The sequence below is a fragment of the Physella acuta genome, unplaced genomic scaffold, assembly GCF_028476545.2.
Source record: "Physella acuta isolate Inbredline_101_S28 unplaced genomic scaffold, ASM2847654v3 ptg000638l, whole genome shotgun sequence".
Classification (NCBI taxonomy): domain Eukaryota; kingdom Metazoa; phylum Mollusca; class Gastropoda; family Physidae; genus Physella; species Physella acuta.
In genome coordinates, this window is record NW_026732157.1 from 39060 (window position 1) to 63822 (window position 24763).

The 24763-nt window shown below is 39.3% G+C and overlaps 1 protein-coding gene across 1 annotated transcript in view; it reads left to right on the forward strand.

The window, feature by feature from the left end:
- The first annotated feature begins 400 nt into the window (after positions 1 to 400).
- Positions 401 to 24763, forward strand: part of LOC131948318 (glutamate receptor ionotropic, NMDA 2B) — a 56343-nt gene continuing 31980 nt past the window's right edge. Inside the window, exon 1 of the mRNA XM_059309893.1 lies at positions 401 to 505. The gene's annotated coding sequence lies outside the window, so the exon portion shown is untranslated. The remainder of the gene's footprint in view (positions 506 to 24763) is intronic.

A 24763-nucleotide genomic window follows, 5' to 3' on the forward strand; every position in this document is an offset into this window, starting at 1 on the left:
CCTTGGACGGTATAGTCCAAAAGAAATGCTAAGCCTTATGTTGGGTACCAATTTCGGCTGAAGTAGATGCCGAAAGGAAGTCCTGTGATTAAGAAAAGTTACAATGCCATGGCTATAACGTACGCATCTCAACGATGCTCCTCCATAAAATTCATATTCCTAACCCACCTCCCATCAACCCACCTCTCACAAACCCACCCCGTCCAAGACCACCTCTCATATTACATGTCTTCAACGTTAAGATAGTTTTTATGTTTTTAAATATTCTACATTTAAATTGACACCAAAAAATGTCAGCGCTCAGATTCATAATAAATATTTAAAACGTTTTTTTTCTCAATCTAAACTGTTTTCCTTCCAGGAACGACAACTCGATAAGTCTTGGGGATGTAAAGAAGGCGAGGCAACAAGTTAAACGGGAGTTGTATCCCTTTGTCGCTGGGCCATCGATCGTGTCGAACAAAAGATTGCCACACAGGGAGTAGGCGATTACCACTGGGTGATGGTGAGTGTGGGGTATGTGTGGGGGTGGGGGAGTGATAGGGTGAGCTGTGGGGGAGATAAAGGCTGGTATTTTGAGACGGTTGTTAAAACAGGGGCGGGAGGGGGGTGGAGTCGTCACTAGCAGTAACTAAAAGTGCCGTGTTGTCAAAGTTAAAAGAAACAGAATACACGTGTTAAAAACCATATTCCTACCGTTCACGATGTTGTATGTAATGCTAATAGATGTAGGTATCATTTCTTTACACGGTTAAATTAGTCTATCGGACCTAAGAGTTGTTAGAGTAGATGAAGTAGAGTTTGTCTGGTGTTTTGCTTTTGTTTTAATTAAATCTTATGCGCAAATTTAAGGAATAGTATTGTCTTAATTTCCTTGCTTAAGTTAGGCTTCCCATCAGTACTGGGAGACTAAAAAGTCATGGAATCACAGGTTTCAAAAAGCAGTGTTTCTTTCAGGCACCTTTTCAATGGCGTGGGGGGGGGGGGGGGGCAGTACAAAAACAACGAAATAGAATTTATATATAAAATATATACTTTTTATCCGTGTCTGCCTTCTCAGAAAATTTAGTCAACCCCCCCCCCCCCCACCCTCACCCTCCAAAGTTTCAACTGAACGGTATACCTGCAGACAGTTTGGTTCAACTGATCGGTACACCCCCCCCCCCCCACCCCGTCAGTTTGGTCCCACTTAGCGGTAGGCCTACCCCCCCCCCCCCCCCCCCCCCATACAAGAAGAGCTCCCCTATTACCCCCTACCCTAACATCCTTTCCCCTCCTTGGCCAGGCAAGTCACGCCAGATTTTATTACCTGCCTGGTTGGGCTGGAATTTGGCGCCACTGAAGACTGACCCTTACATCGGGGACACGACCTACTTCCTCGGCCGGACACGTGACGGAAAGTGTCACTTTATCCGGGGAGGGGTGGAAGGTCAATTTATCCGAAATATTTGGATAGCTGGCATTACCGATCATATTTCAAAACTTCAAAGCTAATCTAAGCCTCAATTTTGTTTTGAACCATAGCCTTAAAATTTAATCTTACCTTATTTTTAAGCATGCTCTCAAGATAATCCTACATAAACTTAGCCGTAAAATTTGGTTCCCATAAAAATGCGCTACGTAAAAAATGCGCAACTTAAAACTGCGCACACAGAAAAATAAAATTTTCGAATTCTTTATACCAATACACTTTTTAGCGCAATTTCCATACGGACAATTGCGATTATTTTTTCATAGTTCGTTGTTTAAATATTTTATTCAGCCCCAATGTACATGTGGTCATTCAATGCTAACGTCTTTAAATTATAGACTTTAAAAAAAAATTCCCGCTCTCTTTTTAGTTTTCGGTTGTGCACTTTTTTGATGACCCTAAAATTGAACTCAACAAACCATAAACTCACAGTGTTCAAAATTATTCATCTGCTATTCAAATTATAACAACGTGATGGTGCGGTTTGTGGATTTTGGTCAAATTGGGCTTAATTTTTTCTAACATACTAATTTTTTTTTAGAATATTTGTTGTTTTGTTGCCTTTTCCAAAAAAAAAAAACCTAGACGTTTCATAATTTTTACCCAATCAGACTGTTTTGTTTCGTTTTCCTTTCTTGTAAAAACATTAAGTGATAATAGAAAAAAAAACCTCACCCCCTCCCCACCCCTACCCCCACCCCAACCCCACACAAACCAAGTTATAACTTTCCTATCTCCGCCAATGAAGATCCCCTTCAGTCGTCTCGCCAAGTCCTCGTGATTTCTCCCCCTTTACTTCCGGTGTTGAAATGGCACGCGAGTTACTGCAAATTGGCACCGAATTATTTTCTAATCTTCGTCGCCATTTTTTTTTCCTGGTGTCGACAACATTCGTGAAAAAAAAGACAAAAAATTTAAATAATTTGTTTTATGGTCGGGAAACCCTTATTTAATGGAGAGCTTAATTTGTGTGGAAGATATGAACATGTGTCATCTTAGCTCTACCGTTCTACCCATGATTGCATATCCGGCTTTACAAGTCGATTACATACTCTAGTGTAAGCATTACTCACGTGTTGTGTGATATGCTAATTGTAGGCCTAGTAAAAAAAATAATTACGACTTAATTATCAATCTGATAATTCAAACGGGTACTTAAAATGACCATTCAACATTAAATTCAAACGGGTACTTAAAATGACCATTCAACATTAAATTCAAACGGGTACTTATAATGACCAGTCCACATTAAATTCAAACGGGTACTTATAATGACGTCCATTGTTGTGCTTAAGACAGATTGTATCGTCCACTTGATCCTGCTATATGTCGGTCTGTATATTCCGATGTCGCTGTAACGTGCCATTTCTTTAAAAATTTAAAATCTGTGACATCTTAAAAAAAAGAAATTTTAGACGGATGTGGTCGATCTAATACTGCAGTGGGTAAATCTTGACGTTAATCTGTTTGACACCTCCCCCCCCCTCCCCCACTCCCCGATACATTTCTTCTAAAGAGTTGGACATGATAGCCAAATGACAGACATTACATAGCCACGTGGCAGTACAATCTCCCAGCACATTTTTTTTTATTCCGAGTCCATTCGCGTCTAGGTCCTGTATTTTAATGTCTAAAAATCTTCATGAAAATGTACTCAGTGTCTTAATCCCTTGGGACTTCATTGGCGCTACATCTCTCTTCCCCCCTCTCACCCCTAACTAATGACACTAGAATTTTTCTGCCCCCTCCCTCCTTCCCCAACCTCACCCCATCCTTTTTGCATTGTTAGACATGAGAGTATTCTGTTTATTTTTACAAGGGCGGGCGAGGGTGGAAATGCAAAAAAAAAGTACTTTTATTTGCGTAATCTATAACAGGTCATTTTAAAGTACTTTTATTTACGTAATCTATAACAGGTCATTTTAAAGTACTTTTATTTACGTAATCGATAACAGGTCATTTTAAAGTCTCTTCTAAACTAATTTCTAACTTTTTGTATTATTTACTTTAAGGCTAGAATAATGTCCTGTTTATGTGTTTATGTTAAAGATCCTACTCCAAATGCTAACTCTAGAGATGTCGAACCCCACCCCAATTCTCCTGAATGTCCATTATTTCAACGCTTATATTATAATTAGAATTTGTAGACGGTACAAAAATGATGACGTAAATTATTATACTTAGTCTCATTATCATCATCTTTCCTGTGGACCCCTTGTGGGCCCACAAAATATACGTAGTCTACTGGTGAGAATATACGTAGTCTACTGGTGAGAAAATGATGGCTTTCCCCAACTCTGAACAAAACACTAGGGGTGGGGGTAGATAGGCAACACGATGTAGATTGTGATCTTCTTGAATTAACAGATACTGTTTAGTGGGTAAATATTATGTGGACTAGTGTCTGTTGATATAGGCAGCATCAATTTTCTTCTTGCTCAACCACACCACAATACGTGTATTCCTATTACAAACACAACACCACACAGTTCGGCAACACAAAACTTTACAGCAGTTTATTTCACAAAACTGCTTACGGTTTACTTCAACACAATATACCGCACATACAAGATAAATAGATCAACACAAAGTACATAGCCCAACACAGGATTATTATACAGTGCCCAACGCAACATTGCTACATAACACAATACAATTAAAATTAAAAGTTTTAAAATGTAAAGATGCCTCTTTAGACCGAGCGATCCATTGGGCAGATGAAGTAGAGTACATTTGTTTCTTGATCTCGGCGTATGAAGAGATGGTGTGGTCAGCACTATACTCAGCCGCCTTTGCTTTCACTGAGTTAGATACCCATCAGAGTTGGGTGGACTCAGGGACTTTCTACTAACTTGAACCAGGAATCGAATTCGAAACTTACAGGTTAGCAGGCTGGCGCTCTACTGCTAGGCCACTCCGTCCTACACAATTATAGATACTAGAAATAGGATTAAATTTTGAGTCTGACTCTATATCCTACCCCAGATAAAAATTCTACATCTCGTGTCGATTTGAACAGAAAATGTGTCCTGTTTTGTCTAGAATACCAACAAACACCATCTCGTGCTAAATTCTGTTTGGTATATTATAGAAAACATTTCATTGAAAAAAAAAAATAAACCAAAAAGAAATATCAATGTACAGTGGTTTTTAACTTTTTTCGTGAAGTAAAATATCTGAACTGTCCAAATCGTTGTAGATTTATATCTGACGAAAAAAAAATTGCGATTCGCGATCATAGCTTCCGTATTGGTAATTCAGGCCGGAAGATTAAAAAAAAAATTTTTTTTTTATAATATCATGAATGCTTCGATAATAATTCCCCAAATTTTTCCCGACAATTCTTTAAAATGTTTGTAAACGCACAATTTATGCCGGCGAAGCGCAAACGAAATTGCACGTTGGAATTTTTCTGTCCCCCATTTTAAAAAAGAACTCTAGCTGTTAGGGGGAAGCTATTTAGGGCGCTCGTGATAGGAAATTATGCCAAAACAATGAAGTTAGGGGGTGGGGCGGCGAGGGCTGGCACGAACGTGTAAGTATATATGTAAATGTCGTAAGCGCAGCCATTTTGGTTTCATAATGAGTTAATGGCAGGTCCCGCCTTTTGGCTTTTATCGGGAATTCCGAGAGGCTATTTCTGTCAATAGGTACGACGATTGGGTTTACTTGTTCGTTAGCAGTGATTGCCCATTTTATCTACTAAAATGAAAGTCGTGTGAGCGGAAGTGGAAAAGCCAGAAGTGAAACTACGATTTGACCGAAGGTGGAGATAGCGGTGAGTGTGGGTGTGGGTGTGTGGGGTGGTTAGGGGGATGGGGGGATCGCGTGTGTGGTTCAATTAAATGTTCTCGCGAGCACTTTCTCACATCAGACTTCAAGATACAGGCACACGCTACATTAGTACACACACACGCGCGCACACACACGTTCACACTCAGACACCACATTTTTACTCACACACACAGACTTACATAAACATTTACATCACACACAAGCAACTTTTACACAGAAATCACATTTTCACACACACACACACACACACACACACATACACACGCACACACATTAGTTCTCAATAACCGCACTTACTCTAACATGCCACACAAACTCACATATATACACACCACACGTTTACATCCACCCACACACTACACATACAGTCCTACACCACAATTTCTTCTACACCATGCCTTCACCCACACACACCGCACCTTTAAATCCACCCACACACCACACGTACCCTCACTCACAGTACACACTTTCACTCACCAACACACCACACTGTCACTCACCCACACACAACACTTTCACTCACCTACATATATAACTTTTACTCACACACACACCACACATACCCTCACCCACACACAACACTTTCACTCACCCACACACCACACCTAACCAGAAGCGTGACTGTCACTAGCAGTTAACCAGCCTACGACTTCACTAGCTAGAAGAGCGCCTTACGTCTCTATCAGTTAACCAGCCTACGACTTCACTAGCTAGAACGGCGAATCCCGGCTCCTCATTAAGACGTCATTGTAGGACACGACGTCTTTTTTAACGTCGCGTTATTTACTGTCGTGTATTAAACGTCGGAGCTGAAAGCTAATCACGGCTAATCACCGCTGTTAGCCCTGTCACTGTCACTGTACTGTAACTCCTAGGGTTACTTCCCCTTCCTACACCAACTCGCCCCCCCCCCCCCCCTACCTTGATGAGCTGTTATGGATTTGAATTAGCCATATCTCCTTTCACGAAGTTTTTGTCATATTTAACAAGGATGTTATGTCCCTTACATGTAGCGTCCCCTGATTGTGTGTGTGTTCTGTATATAGTTGTAGCCCTTGGTTGAGTGTGTTTTGTATAGAGTTGTAGCCCTTTGGTTTAGTGTGTTTTGTATCTAGTTGTAGCCCTTGGTTGAGTGTGTTTTGTATATAGTTGTAGCCCTTGGTTGAGTGTGTTTTGTATATAGTTGTAGCCCTTGGTTGAGTGTGTTTTGTATATAGTTGTAGCCCTTGGTTGAGTGTGTTTTGTATATAGTTGTTGCCCTTGGTTGAGTGTGTTTTGTATATAGAGTTGTAGGCCTTGGTTGAGTGTGTTTTGTATATAGAGTTCTAGGCCTTGGTTGAGTGTGTTTTGTATATAGTTGTTGCCCTTGGTTGAGTGTGTTTTGTATATAGAGTTGTAGGCCTTGGTTGAGTGTGTTTTGTATAGAGTTGTAGGCCTTGGTTGAGTGTGTTTTGTATAGAGTTGTAGGCCTTGGTTGAGTGTGTTCTGTATAGAGTTGTAGGCCTTGGTTGAGTGTGTTTTGTATATAGTTGTAGCCCTTGGTTGAGTGTGTTTTGTATATAGTTGTTGCCCTTGGTTGAGTGTGTTTTGTATATAGTTGTAGGCCTTGGTTGAGCGTGTTTTGTATATAGGTGTAGCCCTTGGTTGAGCGTGTTTTGTATATAGTTGTAGGCCTTGGTTGAGCGTGTTTTGTATATAGTTGTAGCCCTTGGTTGAGGTGTTTTGTATATAGTTGTAGGCCTTGGTTGAATGTGTTTTGTATATAGTTGTAGCCCTTGGTTGAGTGTGTTTTGTATAGAGTTGTAGCCCTTGGTTGAGTGTGTTTTGTATAGAGTTGTAGCCCTTGGTTGAGTGTGTTTTGTATATAGTTGTAGCCCTTGGTTGAGTGTGTTTTGTATATAGTTGTAGCCCTTGGTTGAGTGTGTTTTGTATAGAGTTGTAGCCCTTTGGTTTAGTGTGTTTTGTATCTAGTTGTAGCCCTTGGTTGAGTGTGTTTTGTATATAGTTGTAGCCCTTGGTTGAGTGTGTTTTGTATATAGTTGTAGCCCTTGGTTGAGTGTGTTTTGTATATAGTTGTAGCCCTTGGTTGAGTGTGTTTTGTATATAGTTGTTGCCCTTGGTTGAGTGTGTTTTGTATATAGAGTTGTAGGCCTTGGTTGAGTGTGTTTTGTATATAGAGTTCTAGGCCTTGGTTGAGTGTGTTTTGTATATAGTTGTTGCCCTTGGTTGAGTGTGTTTTGTATATAGAGTTGTAGGCCTTGGTTGAGTGTGTTTTGTATAGAGTTGTAGGCCTTGGTTGAGTGTGTTCTGTATAGAGTTGTAGGCCTTGGTTGAGTGTGTTTTGTATATAGTTGTAGCCCTTGGTTGAGTGTGTTTTGTATATAGTTGTTGCCCTTGGTTGAGTGTGTTTTGTATATAGTTGTAGGCCTTGGTTGAGCGTGTTTTGTATATAGGTGTAGCCCTTGGTTGAGCGTGTTTTGTATATAGTTGTAGGCCTTGGTTGAGCGTGTTTTGTATATAGTTGTAGCCCTTGGTTGAGGTGTTTTGTATATAGTTGTAGGCCTTGGTTGAATGTGTTTTGTATATAGTTGTAGCCCTTGGTTGAGTGTGTTTTGTATATAGTTGTAGCCCTTGGTTGAGTGTGTTTTGTATATAGTTGTAGCCCTTGGTTGAGTGTGTTTTGTATATAGTTGTTGCCCTTGGTTGAGTGTGTTTTGTATATAGAGTTGTAGGCCTTGGTTGAGTGTGTTTTGTATATAGAGTTCTAGGCCTTGGTTGAGTGTGTTTTGTATATAGTTGTTGCCCTTGGTTGAGTGTGTTTTGTATATAGAGTTGTAGGCCTTGGTTGAGTGTGTTTTGTATAGAGTTGTAGGCCTTGGTTGAGTGTGTTCTGTATAGAGTTGTAGGCCTTGGTTGAGTGTGTTTTGTATATAGTTGTAGCCCTTGGTTGAGTGTGTTTTGTATATAGTTGTTGCCCTTGGTTGAGTGTGTTTTGTATATAGTTGTAGGCCTTGGTTGAGCGTGTTTTGTATATAGGTGTAGCCCTTGGTTGAGCGTGTTTTGTATATAGTTGTAGGCCTTGGTTGAGCGTGTTTTGTATATAGTTGTAGCCCTTGGTTGAGGTGTTTTGTATATAGTTGTAGGCCTTGGTTGAATGTGTTTTGTATATAGTTGTAGCCCTTGGTTGAGTGTGTTTTGTATAGAGTTGTAGCCCTTGGTTGAGTGTGTTTTGTATAGAGTTGTAGCCCTTGGTTGAGTGTGTTTTGTATATAGTTGTAGCCCTTGGTTGAGTGTGTTTTGTATATAGTTGTAGCCCTTGGTTGAGTGTGTTTTGTATATAGTTGTAGCCCTTGGTTGAGTGTGTTTTGTATAGAGTTGTAGCCCTTGGTTGAGTGTGTTTTGTGTATAGTTGTAGCCCTTGGTTGAGTGTGTTTACATGGAGCGAGAAGTGTTCACGTGAAGATTGTCAGTTGACGGGTGACAGAGCGTGTGCTAGAGTTTGTGGCAGTTGGTTGGCGTGTGGGTTTGGAGGATGACGTGGAGTGTGTTAAGTATTGTGGATCGTAATTTGTGTCGTAAACCTTTAACATTTACAACAAAATTATAGTATCAAATATATATATATATATATATATATATATATATATATATATATATATATATTTATATATTTATATATATATATATATATATATATTTATATATTTATATATATATATATATACTAGCCGTCCCGGGTCCCGGCCAGGCCCTGCTCTGGCCTCTGTGAAAAACCTATCTGTAAAGGACAATGACATGTGTGTTTTGTAATCAGCATATACCCGGCATTGCCCACCCTAACCACAAGCAACCAAAACCAAAACACACAAAAAAAGAACTGCGAAAATAACACAAACAGACACAACACAAACACAACATTAACACAACAGAACCACAACACAACCCAACACAAACACAACACAAACACAACACAACACAAACCGGAAAGGCTAGTATTATATAAAATTGTATATCTTCTTGTAGTTTGGTGCAGGTGCAGGTGTCTATAAAAGAGCTTTCTGAAACCTATCTGTAAAGGAACATGACATGTATGTTTATTAATCAGCATATACCCGGCAGTGCCCACTTAAACCACAACCAACCAAAACAAAAACACAAAAAAGCAAACATAACATAAACGCAAACAAAAATACCCAAACCCAACCACAAACACAAAGACAAACGAAAACACAAAACCAGCCACAAACACAAATATAAATACAAACACAAACCCAAAGAAAAAAAACACAAACGCAAACGAAAAAGAAAGAACAAAAACGAACCAAATCAAAACGCAAACGCAACCACTAACGCAAACCCAACCTAAACACAAAAAAACACTAACGCGAACATAAACGCAAAGTGCTCACAGTCTAGCCCGGGGCGCCAAATCGCACCATGCTGGGGCGCCGGCGGAATCGCCTGTTTCAGCTTAATAAACGACTATAGTACCCCAACTTATTCATAGTCTTTTGCACTCACTTAAACGAAGTAGGCGCCAAACCGAACACGGGAGGCCCGGGGCCCCAAATAGCACCCTGTCTTGGCGCCAGAGGACGCCCGGATTCTATTCACTTAAAGACTATAATAACCTTTCTTATCCATAGTCTATCGCACTGTTTAAAGCGAAAATATGCATTATAGTGCTCACAGGTTAGCCCAGGGCGCCAAATCGAACCCTGCTGGGGCGCCGGCGGACGCGCCTGTTTCAATTTAGTGAACAATTATAAGACTCCAAGCTTATCCGTAAACGGAAACAAATAAAAATTTAGGACATGAAGGACCTGGCTTTCTAACTGTTATTGATTAAAAATAATCAGAAGAAAACAGTACGTTCAGTGTATGGAATAAATAAAATGCAGTATTAAAAATACCAATAACATTGCACTTAATCAATCCCCGCTAATTATATAATTTTTTTTTCCTAACACCAAAAACAAAGTAATAAAAATTAAATTCTTTCTCCCCCCCCCCCACCCCCGATTTAATGGGTTTTTTTAAGGGAAGTAACTGTGTTTTCCAAATCAAGGGACGTTATGAGAACTAAAGGACAAAATGCATATACATTTCAGACACAATTTTAAAAATTTTATAAACGCTGATACACTTTTTTAAATTTTTTTATGTAATGTTCATAACTGAAAATTATTATTCTAAGTATACAAAATGAAAATTGTTTTAAAAGACTTTCAATAGTAATTTTTTTAACTCATAAATTTATACCTTGAGCACTTTAATAATCTAACACTTGAATCCATCGACGTATCGTTTTTTTTTTTTTCGTTTTTTCTTATGTTCCTTTGTAATCCACGACAAACATTTTACATACAAACATACAGAATTGAACTTTATATTATATATATATATATATATATATATATATATATATATATATATATATATATATATATATATATATGTGTGTGTGTGTGTGTGTGTGTGTATATATACGTATATATATGTATATATATGTATATATATATTTATTATATATATATATATATATATATATATATATATATATATATATATATATATATATATATATATACATATATATATATATCAAACACCATAGTATTATTTCTTTTTTTTTTGACTCCTTATTATTATTTAGTATCACCAGTAGCGGTATCTCGTCTGATGCATCGTGTGCTATACGTTGTGTTGTCCTAAATACCGCTAGATAGAAGAGCCCAACAAAGGTTGTTCATGTGTAATTAAGCCCCAATCAAATATGCGTTAATTGGTGAAAATGAAACAGATATGTGCACTTTGTTTTATAACTGCTGTTTTATACATCTTTCTATTTTAACACTTTCTGTCATATAGCACTGATACCTTTTTATCTTCATTATCTCCCTTTCTTTACAATCATAGTAATCTCCCTTTTCTTTAACGTCTTCGTATTCTCCCTTTCTTTAATATCCTCATAATCTCCCTTTCTCGTCCTTGAAATCTTATTTTCTTTACTGCCTACCCAACAAAGTTCTCCACCGACCCGGCGACCCCTTAAGGAATCGACCCGGCGACCCCTTAAGGAATAAACCCCTCGACTCTCTCACAGGATATCACGTGGAATATGTCACGTGTTCGCGCCATTGGTCAAACGGGGCAACTTCCGGTAACGTTGGTCTTATCTGGGGGCATTTAAACTTCAATTAATGAAGCGTGTGTACGACGCATGAACAGATTCCTCCGCTCCGTTTAGCGCCATGCCAACAACACCGACAGGCTGGGGGCATCACAACTGTCCAACGATTCGTCTCTTGTCAGAACAATCTTTTATTTAAAGCTCTCGACTCTTCTTCATAACTTGACAAAAAATATTAACTTTGGAATTTTTATATATTTTTTTCGCATAATTACTTTAATTATTATCTTATTTTGTTTTAGATTTGTGTAGTTTTTAAAACGAAGATATTTTTCTAGTATTTTTGTATGTTTTTATTTTCATTTTTTTTTTTTGGTTATTTTTCTTGAGCCAAACGCGATTTTTTTAAAACGTCTCATATTTCTTGTTTCATGCATCATCACTCGCTTGTTTATGTAAATACGTCCACTCTAAGAACTCCCTCCCCGGCGGATCACGTGATGGATCTGACCAGTCATATCGCAGCAAACATACAGACGAGTTCTAATCAAAATTACATCCGCTGTGTTTGGCCACTCGTTTCTTATTTGGCAAGTCGGCTCGTGTAACTTGTCTGGCAGCCATGTGGCCCAAGGGTGAGCCTCATGCTTGAAAAACACATCTGACCTTTGAACCGTGACGGCGTTCCCCCCATCTCTCTCGCTCCACAACCGGCGGGAGAATCGGGCAATTTGTGGGCTTTTGACCTTCAGCCCTTCAGCTGAGGGCGTTATTTGCTCCAAAAGATTGGCAAAATGATATTTTGTATAATTGCGTGCATGATTTTTTGCAATGGAGTTGTACGCTGTTGCACTTTTGTTCATCCATCTTTTTATACATCCATTTATACGCGTTTCCATACGTCCATCCATCCATTTATCAATCCATCCATCCATCCATCCATCCATCCATCCATCCATCCATTTATCAATCCATCCATCCATCCATCCATCCATCCATCCATCCATCCATCCATCCATTTATCAATCCATCCATCCACCCATCCGTCCATCCGTCCGTCCATCCGTCCATCCGTCCATCCGTCCATCCGTCCATCCATCCATCCATCCATCCATCCATCCATCCATCCGTCCATCCGTCCATCCGTCCGTCCGTCCGTCCGTCCGTCCGTCCATCCATCCATCCATCCATCCATCCATCCATCCATCCATCCATCTATCCATCCATCCGTCCGTCCATCCATCCATTCATCCATCAATTAATCCATCCATCCGGCCTTTTCGTCCATCCACCCACCCACCCACCAATCCATCCGTCCACCAACCATCTATCCATACGTCCATCTGTCCATCCATCCTTCCTTTCACTCATTTATTCGTCCATCCACCCATCCATCCATCCGTTCAACCACCCATCCACCGATACATCCATTCACACATTCATCAATTCACCCATCCGTCCATCTATCCATCCATACGTCTAACATCCATCCCTCCTTCTATCCATCCCCTCTCTTCCCACCACCTATTATCCCCCTACTCCCCCCCCCCCCCCCACCCTAATGATTACACAACCCATGTCGTGCAGAAAGCAAACAGTTAACCAGACATTAAATTTATCGACATCTGTGCTAATCAACACAATTATTGAGCTGTAATTATGTAAAAAATAATATCCAATTACCGTTCTGTGGAACTCACGCATGTAATAATATCTATTTACATTGGTAGAGGGAGCCAATTAAATTACATAAATACATTTGTAGTATGTTTTGTGGAGTAATATAAGATAATTTTCATTATGAAAGTTGTAAACGTTGCCCCAAAAATGGTGCTAGATTAGAAAGAACTAGTTAGCTGGATATTTTAATACCCCTTCCCCCTCCATTATAACACTCCATCATTCTTCTTTTTATCCTTAAAAATTTTAATCAGCAATTTAGATTAGATGTTTTAATTTAGATTAAAGTGTTGTTGTTTTTTACTGAAAAAAAAAATATTTTAAAAGTTTTTTTTTCACATTCTTGAAAATCACCTCATTATGTTAAGAATAACATTTTGTGTTGTTGTTTTATGCTAATGTATGCGTCTACGCCCTACGTAATATGATTATATGGCCGTAGTTTTTAACCTCTTTTGTGCGAACTAAATATAAATCAATAGTTTCATCCATCGCAATTATTAAACTGTTCTAGCCGGTAGCATTGTTCGAAAGTAATTCATGCTGTCGATTTATGAAGTTAGCATTGTTCGAAAGTAATTTATGTTGCCGATTTATGAAGTTAGCATTGTTCGAAAGTAATTTATGTTGCCGATTTATGAAGTTAGCATTGTTCGAAAGTAATTTATGTTGCCGATTTATGAAGTTAGCATTATTCGAAAGTTATTCATGTCGTCGATTTATGAAGTAACATTGTTACAAAGTAATTTATGTAGTCGATTTATGAAGTGAACTATTTTCTCCGATGTGCCAATATACTGGTAACTCTGCCAAGGGGCGTTACTCCGTGTTATTTACTCGTGAAGCAATGTACACACTCGTAGAGAATATTTTTGGCAATGGCAGCCCTGTGAACGCTTTTGTTTTGAATGCAATCAATAGCTTTAAAAAAGTGTGTGGGGGGGGGGGGGGGGGGGGTGGAAGGCGAACCACACCGTGTGACACCATTTATGTGGGTGGCACCAAGTCAAAACATAAATCGCGAAATTTACCGATTAATATATTGTATTGTTCTTTCAAATTAAGAATTGATTAGAGTTTACTCAGTTAATTAAATATATTTTGACACCATATCAAAAAAGGGGTGACACCAAGATAAAAATGTTTGCTGATTAGAGTTAAAAAAACAGATTGACTACAGATTTAAAGTAAAGTAAAGATTCCTCTTTAGACCTAGCGATGCATTAGGCGGATGTAGTAGTCATGTGTTTCGACCTCGGTGTATAAAGGAATAATGTGGTCAGCACTATGTCCAGCCGCCTTTGCTTTCCTTAACGTAAGTTGGTTACCCGTTAGAGCTGGGTGGACTCGTTTGATTCTCGGTCTGGTGTCCATCTAGCTTTGAGTCTGGGAAAGTGGTGATAGCTTAACATTACAAAAACAAAAATAAATAAATAAAAACTCCACTTTGTATATTCTATGAATTTTTTTATCTGAGTAGGGTACCAAACCATACTTTTAAATAAGATGGAATTCTATAATTAGATATATTACTGTATTATTAAACAGCGAAAGAGGTAAATAAAATAACCAAGTTTCAGAGAACGATAGACGCATAAAAGATAATAACGATGTTGCAATGCTATGTATCATAGTTTAAAACTATGGAAGGGGGTGTAGAAAGGGGGGTGTACGGACCATGTAGAATTATTCGCTTTCGATTCGGGGACTTCTCCCGGGGGACGGAAAAAAATGGCTAATTTATGGTAGCGGTCTGCTGCCCGCCCTGCCCGTTCTGCCCGCTCTGCCCTAGGGGAATATTTTATTTTCAATTAGCTGCGAGATGTAAGCATCGTGTTACTCTAGTACGACAATAATGGAATATGGTTACATGGGAAATGGGGGAGGGGGGAGGGGGGGGGGCAGCTAGGACAAGTGTGTCACTGCAGGGGGCGCAGGGAGAGTGGGGGTGGGGGTTGGGGGGGTGGGGTGAGAACGCCTTGAGGGTATGTGTGATGTAACTGCTATTGACGTTATTTGAGGGTTGCTCATAGTTTCCAGAACATTCTTTGATCTTTGGGCTGGTGGTAGTGTGTTTGGTGCTGTGTCTGGTCTTGAGGGCGTGTTGGGTTTGAGAGAGGTGGGTGGTTTGTTGCTGGTAGATGGTGAATTTTTAGTGTCTTTGTGGTGTTTTTGGTGTTTTTAGGTTTGGTCTTCTTGTGTGTTTTTTTCTTTCTTCTACTGATTTGGTGTTCTTGATATTGGATGTATAGACATAGTGTTTCTCTGTGGTTACCGATGAGTGGGACGGAGCGGTCTAGCGGTAGAAAGCTGGATTGCCAACCCGCAAGTCGCGAGTTCGAATCCTGGTTCAAGTCAGTAGACCGTCCCTGAGGCGGCTGGGCATAGTGCTGACCACACTATCTCTTCATATGCCGAGGTCACAGAAACAAGTGAACTCTACTTCACTTGCCCTATAGACCGTCAGGTTTGAAAAGGGAACTTTCTTACCGTTGAGTAGTTGTGTATCAGCCCATCGCCACTGCTGTGAATGATGAAGAAAAAAATCGTAGGTACGAGTTTGGATTTTGTCTAGATAAGCCCCTCCAAAAAGTTACCCCCCCCCCCCCCCCCCCCCGCATCCCAAACAAAAAGGTTATAAGAGGATATGAAACTGGTACTTTTAGATTTTTTTTTTATTGAACAAGGTGAAACTGGGAAATGTCATTAATAATTTCCATGAAAAGGACTGTATTTTGGTACCTTTAACCCTAACCCTAACCCCAACACTAGATACGGACAAGAAGTTTATATGACGTGTGTTTAAATATTCAAATGTCTAGACACCAGCAATGGGTTACAAGTGGCGGGGCTTAACTTTTCTTCCATACACTTGTTGCTTATCTGGACAAGATCCCAGAGTTTAATGCTCGAAACACCTTTAATTCTTTGAATAAACCGATGGTTTAGTGCATTTTGTATTGGGTGAAACATCGGTGGTTGCGTTTCTTTATCAGGTGTTTGTGTCTTACCATCACATATGAGTGTCTTATCATCACATATTAGTGTTTTGCAATTATATAAGTGTATCTTATCATTTTATTAACGCGTTTTACCTACAAATAAATTATATTATTTTCATCTTTTTTGGTAAAATTAAAATAAAAATCAAATATTTGCTACGTGTAACTTACCTTGTGATTACTCCAATGTTTGTTCCACCACAGCCACACCATCATTATCATACAGCTCACACCACCAAACGATACGATCAACCTAAATTAACGCTAATTCTCACCACCAGAATATAATGTTTCAGCAACACCTGGTAATCCAATAGATTAGTACAGCTAATCGATACGACCCTCCCCTTTCAAATCTTTACAACCACCACATTATACCAGCTACAGCTTCTCCATTACCCCCCCCCCCCCCCCCCCATATCGTCATTCCCCTTCAGTCTCTTACCCCCTACCCACGGCCCCCAACTCTCACTAGAAACTAAGTCCCACCAGCCTCGCTACATTGTATTTTTAACTACCAATAAATTGTAAAATGTTCATAATAAACTTTACATTTCGACTTCCTCTGCAATTATCTCCCTCCCACACCCCCCCTCCCTTACCTTCCCCACATCTCTTTTAAAACTTGACCATTCCATTTTATTTTTTACCAGCAGTAAAAAAAAACAAATTAAAAAAAAAAAACAACCTAACCGGGTTTTCCCCACACCCAACTTTGGTCAAAAAAAAAAAAAAACTTTTTTTTTTACGAAATAAATTTGTCTCGGTGATAAAAGTTGTTATTGTGGGAGGCCCGCGTGGTCGGCTGCTGGGGTTACGTTTAGTGCCCGCCATTTTTGGTCTATCCCATAACTCAGTGTACCGTCTAAAGAACGTAATTTCCGGTTGGACGGGAAACTATCATGTTAACTTTAGCCTTGAAGCGCATGCGCCAGTCATAAGGAAAACAAACACTACTATCGTTAACAATGAGTTGTTGTTTTTTTAAGTATCGCCGCCATTAAAATGGATGATGATTTTGTTGTTGTTGTACCATTACATTTAAATTATAATTTTTCCTTTAAGGTCAGGTACAGTTTATGGTTTCAAATAAATCCTCTCATTACAAGGTTTAAGTTGCTTTTAATATACAGACGCTATTTTCGGAGTGAATGTCGCAATCGAAAATGTATGTTTGAACAAATTACAAATATGAAGGGGAGATCAGTGATGTTGATACGTTATGTGGTGGTTCTTGGAGTTCGCCCCTTGTGGCGCTACAGAAAGAGTTGTTTTCTCCTATGGAAAATGTGTAGAAACCTTCATTGGCGCAGGTTAACATTGAAACATTCCTTCAATTTCTTTTCCAGGTGAGGGAGGGCAAATGAAACTTCCGTAGAGAAAGTGGGAACGGACATTGCTGTTTAAAATATTTTTACTACATAAATTACATATTTTAAATATTTCAACCCCCGGGGGTTGGTGGACGTGTTTCAAGGGTAGGGGGAGACAATGCACCCAGAGTTTCTTCCAGGCATCCCTTCGGGGGGGGGGGGGGGGGGCTCCCCCGAAGAAAGTCTACCGCCTCCCCCCCCCCCCCCCCCGAACGAGATGGATTTATATAGTAAACATATACTTTTACTAGTGCCCCCCCCCCCCACCGGAAAATGTTGACCGCCCCCCCCCCCCGATAATGGAGAAAAAAGTCTGGAAGAAACACTGACCGCCGGAGATGTGCCTGAAAGAAACACTCTCGTTTTTTCGTGTTTATCGTCCTCTCATTGAGTCTAACTGCTCTGTCTGGTAATCTAGTGTGGATTTCACGCTTTTGTTGTTGGTGAAATTACCTCCCTTTTCCCCTTCTACACATATGTTCGCAAAAGTCTGTCCCCTCCAAATTTTTTATGGTCAGTCTTTTACCTCCATACCTCTCCCCCCTCCCTGTATGACACCCACCTTACCATTGCCTAAAATAATTTTTCTAACCTGATGTATGCCTAGATTTCCAACAGTCGAATATTTGTAATCGGGTCTGGCCAATGTATTGTTGAAGGGCAGCTCTACTAATTACTGACCAAACGTTGGGTCCTGTGTGTTATGCCTAGGTCACCTGTCATTTCTATAAGTCCTATAAACAAAACAGATTTTACATTTGTGCTTATATTCTGCGCTTTGTAGTTTTTCACAACACTCTATTCTGGTAAAAATGTGGATATATGTTTTTCCTCGATAAGTCTGACCAGAATGATTTATTTTTATTTGGAACTATTCTTACACTGAGTTTTTGTGCAGCTTTTATTCATCTTGATTTTAGTTGAATTGTTGCTGGTTTACTTATTACTTAGGTTTTACTGATGCTAAAACGTTACTGCAGTAACTCGTTTTATAACGAAAAGATAAAAGGTGGAACTTTTATAATTTGATGGCCCATTATTGCCAGATTTGGCAGGTTTTGTGATGATGTTATGTTAAAAAGTTATTTAACCGTCTGTAATTTTTCCAACTTAGGCTGAGTACCGATCAAGGCTGAGTAATTCAAAAATTAAAAAAAAAAACTCGAGACCAAACTTTTTAGCTAATTGATAAATGTGTTTGCTCTATTGACCTTCCCCGCATTATTCTGCCCAGGTACATACACACACAGCAACACACACAAGCACACACACAAGCACACACACTTGATGTACATGAATATTCAGCAATGACTCACACACTTACCCACCGTTGAGCGCGACTTCACGGTCCAGTGATCACGTGTTCCAACTACTCACCTCAGCCACACACCTGGCGCCACCAACATTTCTCAATTCTACAGTTAGTAAATTCACTACTAGTCTGTACATTCACATTTCTCAATTCTACAGTTAGTAAATTCACTACTAGCCTGTACATTCACATTTCTCAATTCTACAGTTAGTAAATTCACTCCTAGCCTGTGCATTCACTTTTCCTCTCAATTCTACAGTTAGTAAATTCACTACTAGCCTGTACATTCACATTTCTCAATTCTAACGTTACTTTTTCACTAGATTGTAGATTGTACATTCAGATTTCTCTATTCTACAGTTAGTAAATTCGTCACTAACCTGTACCTTCACATTTCTCATTACTACATTTAGTTAGTTCTCTCGAAGCTCACACATTCACATTTCTAAATTCTACCGCTAGCATCTAGATCTATCCCATCGCTTATTTATTCAAATTTCTTTTCCGGTATTCTTTGTTTTTATCTTTATTAACTGTAATTAACATATTCACGTTCGCTTATTATATTATATAATGTAATTTCTTATTAAAAGGACACAGGATGCTCTTTCTGTTTGTCTGATCATCAAGATAAAAAACAATATAGGCGTGTATACGTATACAACTTAAACAGTATGCCCTTAGGTATGGATGAAAATTAATTTATGTTAATCAAATGTGCAATTAAGAAGTGCACTTTGTAGTGTATGAAATGAATAGGTAATTAGGAGGTAACAACAGTCAGCGGCTAATGAAGGGAGTGTAAGTTTGGTAGAATACTCAGCCTAGTTCGTGTATGCATAAATGTGGGGTTGGGTGGTTGTTGGGGTTAAAGGTTAACAGTATGTGCGAGGCAATGGTAACAGACCCAGCCAATGAGCAGACGATAGCAGGTTTTGTTGTGGGGGGGGGGAGGTCTGGTGGTTGTTGTTTGGTAATGGAAGACTAGGCCGCACACACATACGTCATACGTCAACACTGGTACCTCACAACTACACACACACACGCCTCACATACAAACACACACAAATGTGTTCATGTTGAGTTATTGTTATATTCAAAGGTTCTAAATCTGTCGACCAGAACACAGCTAGTCCTAAAAGAACTCAGTAATTTATCAGTTGTTGTGATTGGGGTAGGGCAAAATTACAGCACTATATGTGTGTATATATATATATATATATATATATATATATATATATATATATATATATATATATATATATATATATATATATATATATATATATATATATATATATATATATATATATATATATATATATATATATATATATATACTCTGCACTATTATATTATTCTAGCAAAAGTGGGGGGAGAGGGGGTGGGTGTTAGAATGTACCATACGATGTCAGTGCGATAAACGGCATCAATACAGGTAGGATGCGGGTGTAACAGTATGGTAAAGAATCCTCTTTAGACCTAGCGATCGATTGGGCAGATGAAGTAGAGCTCATATACTAAATTGGGATTTGAAAAGATCAAAACTTTACATACAAATCTCTGTGGTACTGTTTTACGTTCAAATTTCACACATTTGAGAGTCCTCGAACTAAACTATTTTCAAGCTAAATTGTCACTTCAGATCTAGATATAATTGACAAGTCTAGTGTGAACTAGTAGCCTGGTGGCAACATGTTCTTGTTACTGAAGTGGCCAGGTGTTTTAATTGTGGCTCATGCAGGCACACTGAATGCCACATAACGACGTTGCATAAAGTCGGCTTGGGAGCCGTTGGATCATTAGCAAAACGGTTTGTAATTTATACTGCGATGTATTGTAGTTAAGACAAGTGTAATTTATACTGAGATGTATTTTAGTTAAGACGTGTTTAATTAATTTTGAGGGAGATAATTGTGACTAAGGCTAGAGTACACATGACCCAGTGAGTTCATTGAAATTAGCGTCAGGTTAGTGAGTTTATTTGTTTTGATTCTATTTATAAAACTGTAACACCAACAGTGTTGTTCAAATTTCTTAGATGTAAGCTAAATAGTTTAAAGATTCGTGTAGGTTAGTTCTTTTTATTTCGACTTTCATTGATATTGGATCTTTATTTTTCACCAAATTGAGTCGGGTACCAATTACAACTGGATAATCTTGAGACATATGACCGAAGAATGTATGGGTAGTTGTGTCTTCTACTACCAGACCACAATTACAATTTTGTATTAAAAGGAAGATTTCGCGAAACTTGTACTTGTATAGGATGGTACCCTCGTCCTTTAGGCGGTGCAGTCTTTCTTCAAGACGGTAAAAATTCAAGAACAGCATTCTTCGGTTCTCGGCGTATGAAGGTGTGGTCAGCACTTTGGCCAGCCGCCTTTACTTTCCCTAACATTAGTTGGGTACACATCAGAGCTGGATGGACTCAGGGGATGTCAAACTTACTCATATCTGGACCGAGATCCGAACTCAGTACTTTTGGGTTAGTGGGCGGGTGCTCTACAAACCCGACCACACCATTCTCATGTGGCATAGGGAATCCGTCAAGAACCATTTTATGCTACGTAGGGCTGTTGTGTGTACGATGACTTATTATTTACCTACACACTTTTAGAGGGGTGTTACCACTATATTTGTCAGTGTTATTGTTAAAGTAAATTTCCCTTTTCAAAACTAAGGGCCCTTGGAGCAATGTGAAGTAGAGTTCAACTGTTTCTGTGACCTTGGAAAATAAAAGGATGGCGTGATCAACACTAGCAACCTCCTTTACTATCCCTTGCGTGAGTTAGGTACTCATTAGAGCTGGATGGACTCAAGGACGTTGTACTGACTATTCACAATGTCCTCTGGCGCGTATTTCTAATTTCCGTTCACACTAGCGCATGCGCACTGAAACCGATTTGCCACGCCCGGAAACAGAATACTAAACACTCTCAAACCTGACACCTTTTGAACAGACGACTGGACTTCTGGTTCCAGTGTCAAGCAAAAACACGAAAACCGACGAGATTCTCGCCTGATCACGCGGTTGGCTGATACAAGGTGCAGTGGCATCAATCTTCCCGCCAAAAGTTGGCCGGAGGGTTTGGGAAGGGGGGAGGGTTTTTTTTTTTAGTAGGAGGAAGGAGGGTGGGATTTCGTTAGTTAAGAGAAACATGACCGCGTAACGAAAGTCACAGATCAATAATCTTGAGCCTGTGTAATGTACGGATGTTCGTATCTAGAAATGTATACATAGATGGGTTTTTATATGATGCTGTTTTACTGCTCGACTATATGTGACCTCACATTGTTTATATCATTTCCATTCGTGTAGTCGTCACAAATAAATGTCGTCAGGAACCCTCCCCCCACCCCCATTAACCCACTAAAAATGCTAACTAAATACTGCTTTTAACTGGGTTATTTCATGTACCTATAACATGCAACGTCGGATTTCTTAAAACTCCCTCATCCTCGCCCATGTATCTTACCGTCTCAATGTCGCCTCCACTCCCACCGCCTCTCCTCTTTACATTTCATGTCTTTTATAGAAGACCCCCCCCCATTCCCCCCCCCCCCCCCCCCCCCCTCCCAGCAAAAAATTATAATAATTCAACTTTAACTATAAATTCCGCTTATTTAACCTATATAGCACGACATTTGGGGAGTTGTTTCCAACACGAAATTTCCCACTGGATAAGAGACAATATAGAGCGCTAATTTAAACTATCAGTGTCAAACAAATGGCACGTGTATCAGTAAATATATTTTTATGTAATGTATGGAAGCCCACAAACCCACTTGTTATAAACCAATAAAATGTCACATAATAAGTCTCACATAAAAACACGCAAAACCACTTGTCACATATGAATGACATATGTCGGTTTTTATCATAATGATGATGTCATATATTTCGTCCATATATACATATATATATATATATATATATATATATATATATATATATATATATATATATATATATATATATATGTGTGTGTGTGTGTGTATATAAAGGTAGTCGGCCTATATCCCATGTTTTATGAGAGCAGAAAAATGTGCTTTCACGATACTCACTATAATGTAACTAAAGCATTGAAATCGACACGATGGCTGTATTAAAAATTGCTCTTCAAATTAAGAGGAGTTGGGGGAGGATGGCGGACAGCAAAATTCTTTGTTAAATACATAATGTCACATGATATAACTCCTGTACGGAAACACAGCCTACCATTTTTCTTAAATCTGCGCAGCGCCGCCTGTTATTGTTCTGACAGTGGTACACCATGATTCGTTCAAAAGTTCTTGAAACTTACACACAAAGGTTAGCATAAATACGTTAACAGAATGCTGCTCCGCGTAAGAATACATTACAATGGGGTCCCGTGGACTACATTAATTGCGCAGAGATCGGGAGCTGTTATTCCTAACGTAGAAAAAGTATTATGCCCCCCCTCCCGTCAGTCCTCCCACCCCCTCCCCCTCCCCCAGTAGAACACCTGTCGACTAATTGTGTCTCAGTTTCTTGTTACGTTGCTACGTTCAATGTGAGTTCATTTGTAGCTGCTGTTGTAGTCAGCATCAAGTGCTGGTCTGTTTTGTTCGCTGGAGTGTTTATATGGTATGTAGATGATGTAGGCGTTGATTTAGGGTTTGTGGTAGGTTCAGATAATGTAGTACGTAATTTAGAGTTTGTGGTAGGTAGATGATGTAATCCTTGATTTAGGGTTTGTGGTAGGTAGATAATGTAGTCGTTGATTTAGGGTTTGTGGTAGGTAGATAATGTAGTCGTTGATTTAGGGTTTGTGGTAGGTAGATAATGTAGTCGTTAATTTAGAGTTTATAGAAGTTCAGATAATGTAGTACATAATTTAGAGTTTGTGGTAGGTAGATAATGTAGTCCTTGATTTAGGGTTTGTGGTAGGTAGATATAGAAGTCGTTGATTTAAAGTTTATTGTAGGTTCAGATAATGAAGTTTATAGTAGGTTAAGATAATGTAGTCCATGACTTTGAGTTCGATATTTTTAAAAATTGTCATTGCCTCTTATTTAATGTTTTACAAACTAGCACCGCTCCTGATTTAGTATTCTTGCAATTAAAATTAGTGCTGTGCTTATGCTTAGAGCAGAGGCGTAGCGACCCTTCCCGAACTTTTCGATTTGCACCCCCCACCCTCAAACTTTCCATTTGCACCCCCCCCCCTCCTCAAGATTTTGATTTGCACCCTCCCCCCCCCCCCTCAAGATTTTGATTTGCACCCCCCCTCAAGACTTTGATTTTCACCCCCTCCCCCTCAAACTTTCAATTTGCACCCCCCTCAACCTTTCAATTTATTTTTCCAACCCATTTTGGCGCCCCCTAAGTTCGGCGTATGCCCCCCCCCCCCGCCCCCCCCCCCCCCCCCCTCGCTACGCTACTGGCTTAGAGATAGGATTTGTGATAACGTTTAGGATAAGCTAATACGAGCTAATGTTATGATAATGGTAGGGACCAAAATATTTGAGGGTAACATGATGGAAGATTAGCGCCTACTAGCTTGGCAACAGATCTACTTTTTTAAAGTTTCTTTCTCCCCACACCTGACTCTCTCTCTCTGCGATAACAAAAATAATAAAAATAAAAATATTTTCCCCGTGTGTTTATCAAAGCACACATCAAATAACTTAATCCCCCACCTTTGTGTTGTGTTCCAACCTGGTCTATTCATCGATTCAGTGTAATCCCATTTCACGACAATTCTTCCACGATCTTTCTGCGATAAACACGGAAGCCGATTTTTATGCGAACCGCGTCACAGCTGCGTACAATTATACGCGCCAGGGGAAGCTACTGGTGAAAATGAGATTTTTAAACACTGGGACTGACGTTGGCAAGACCAGGGCTCCGATATCATATTTGGCTTCATATTTTTAATTATCGAGACTGCGTCGAATACGATACCATATATTTTGTAATCTTATCTCTGTCAAGAGTTTTTGTTTTAATAATAATCGAATATCATATTT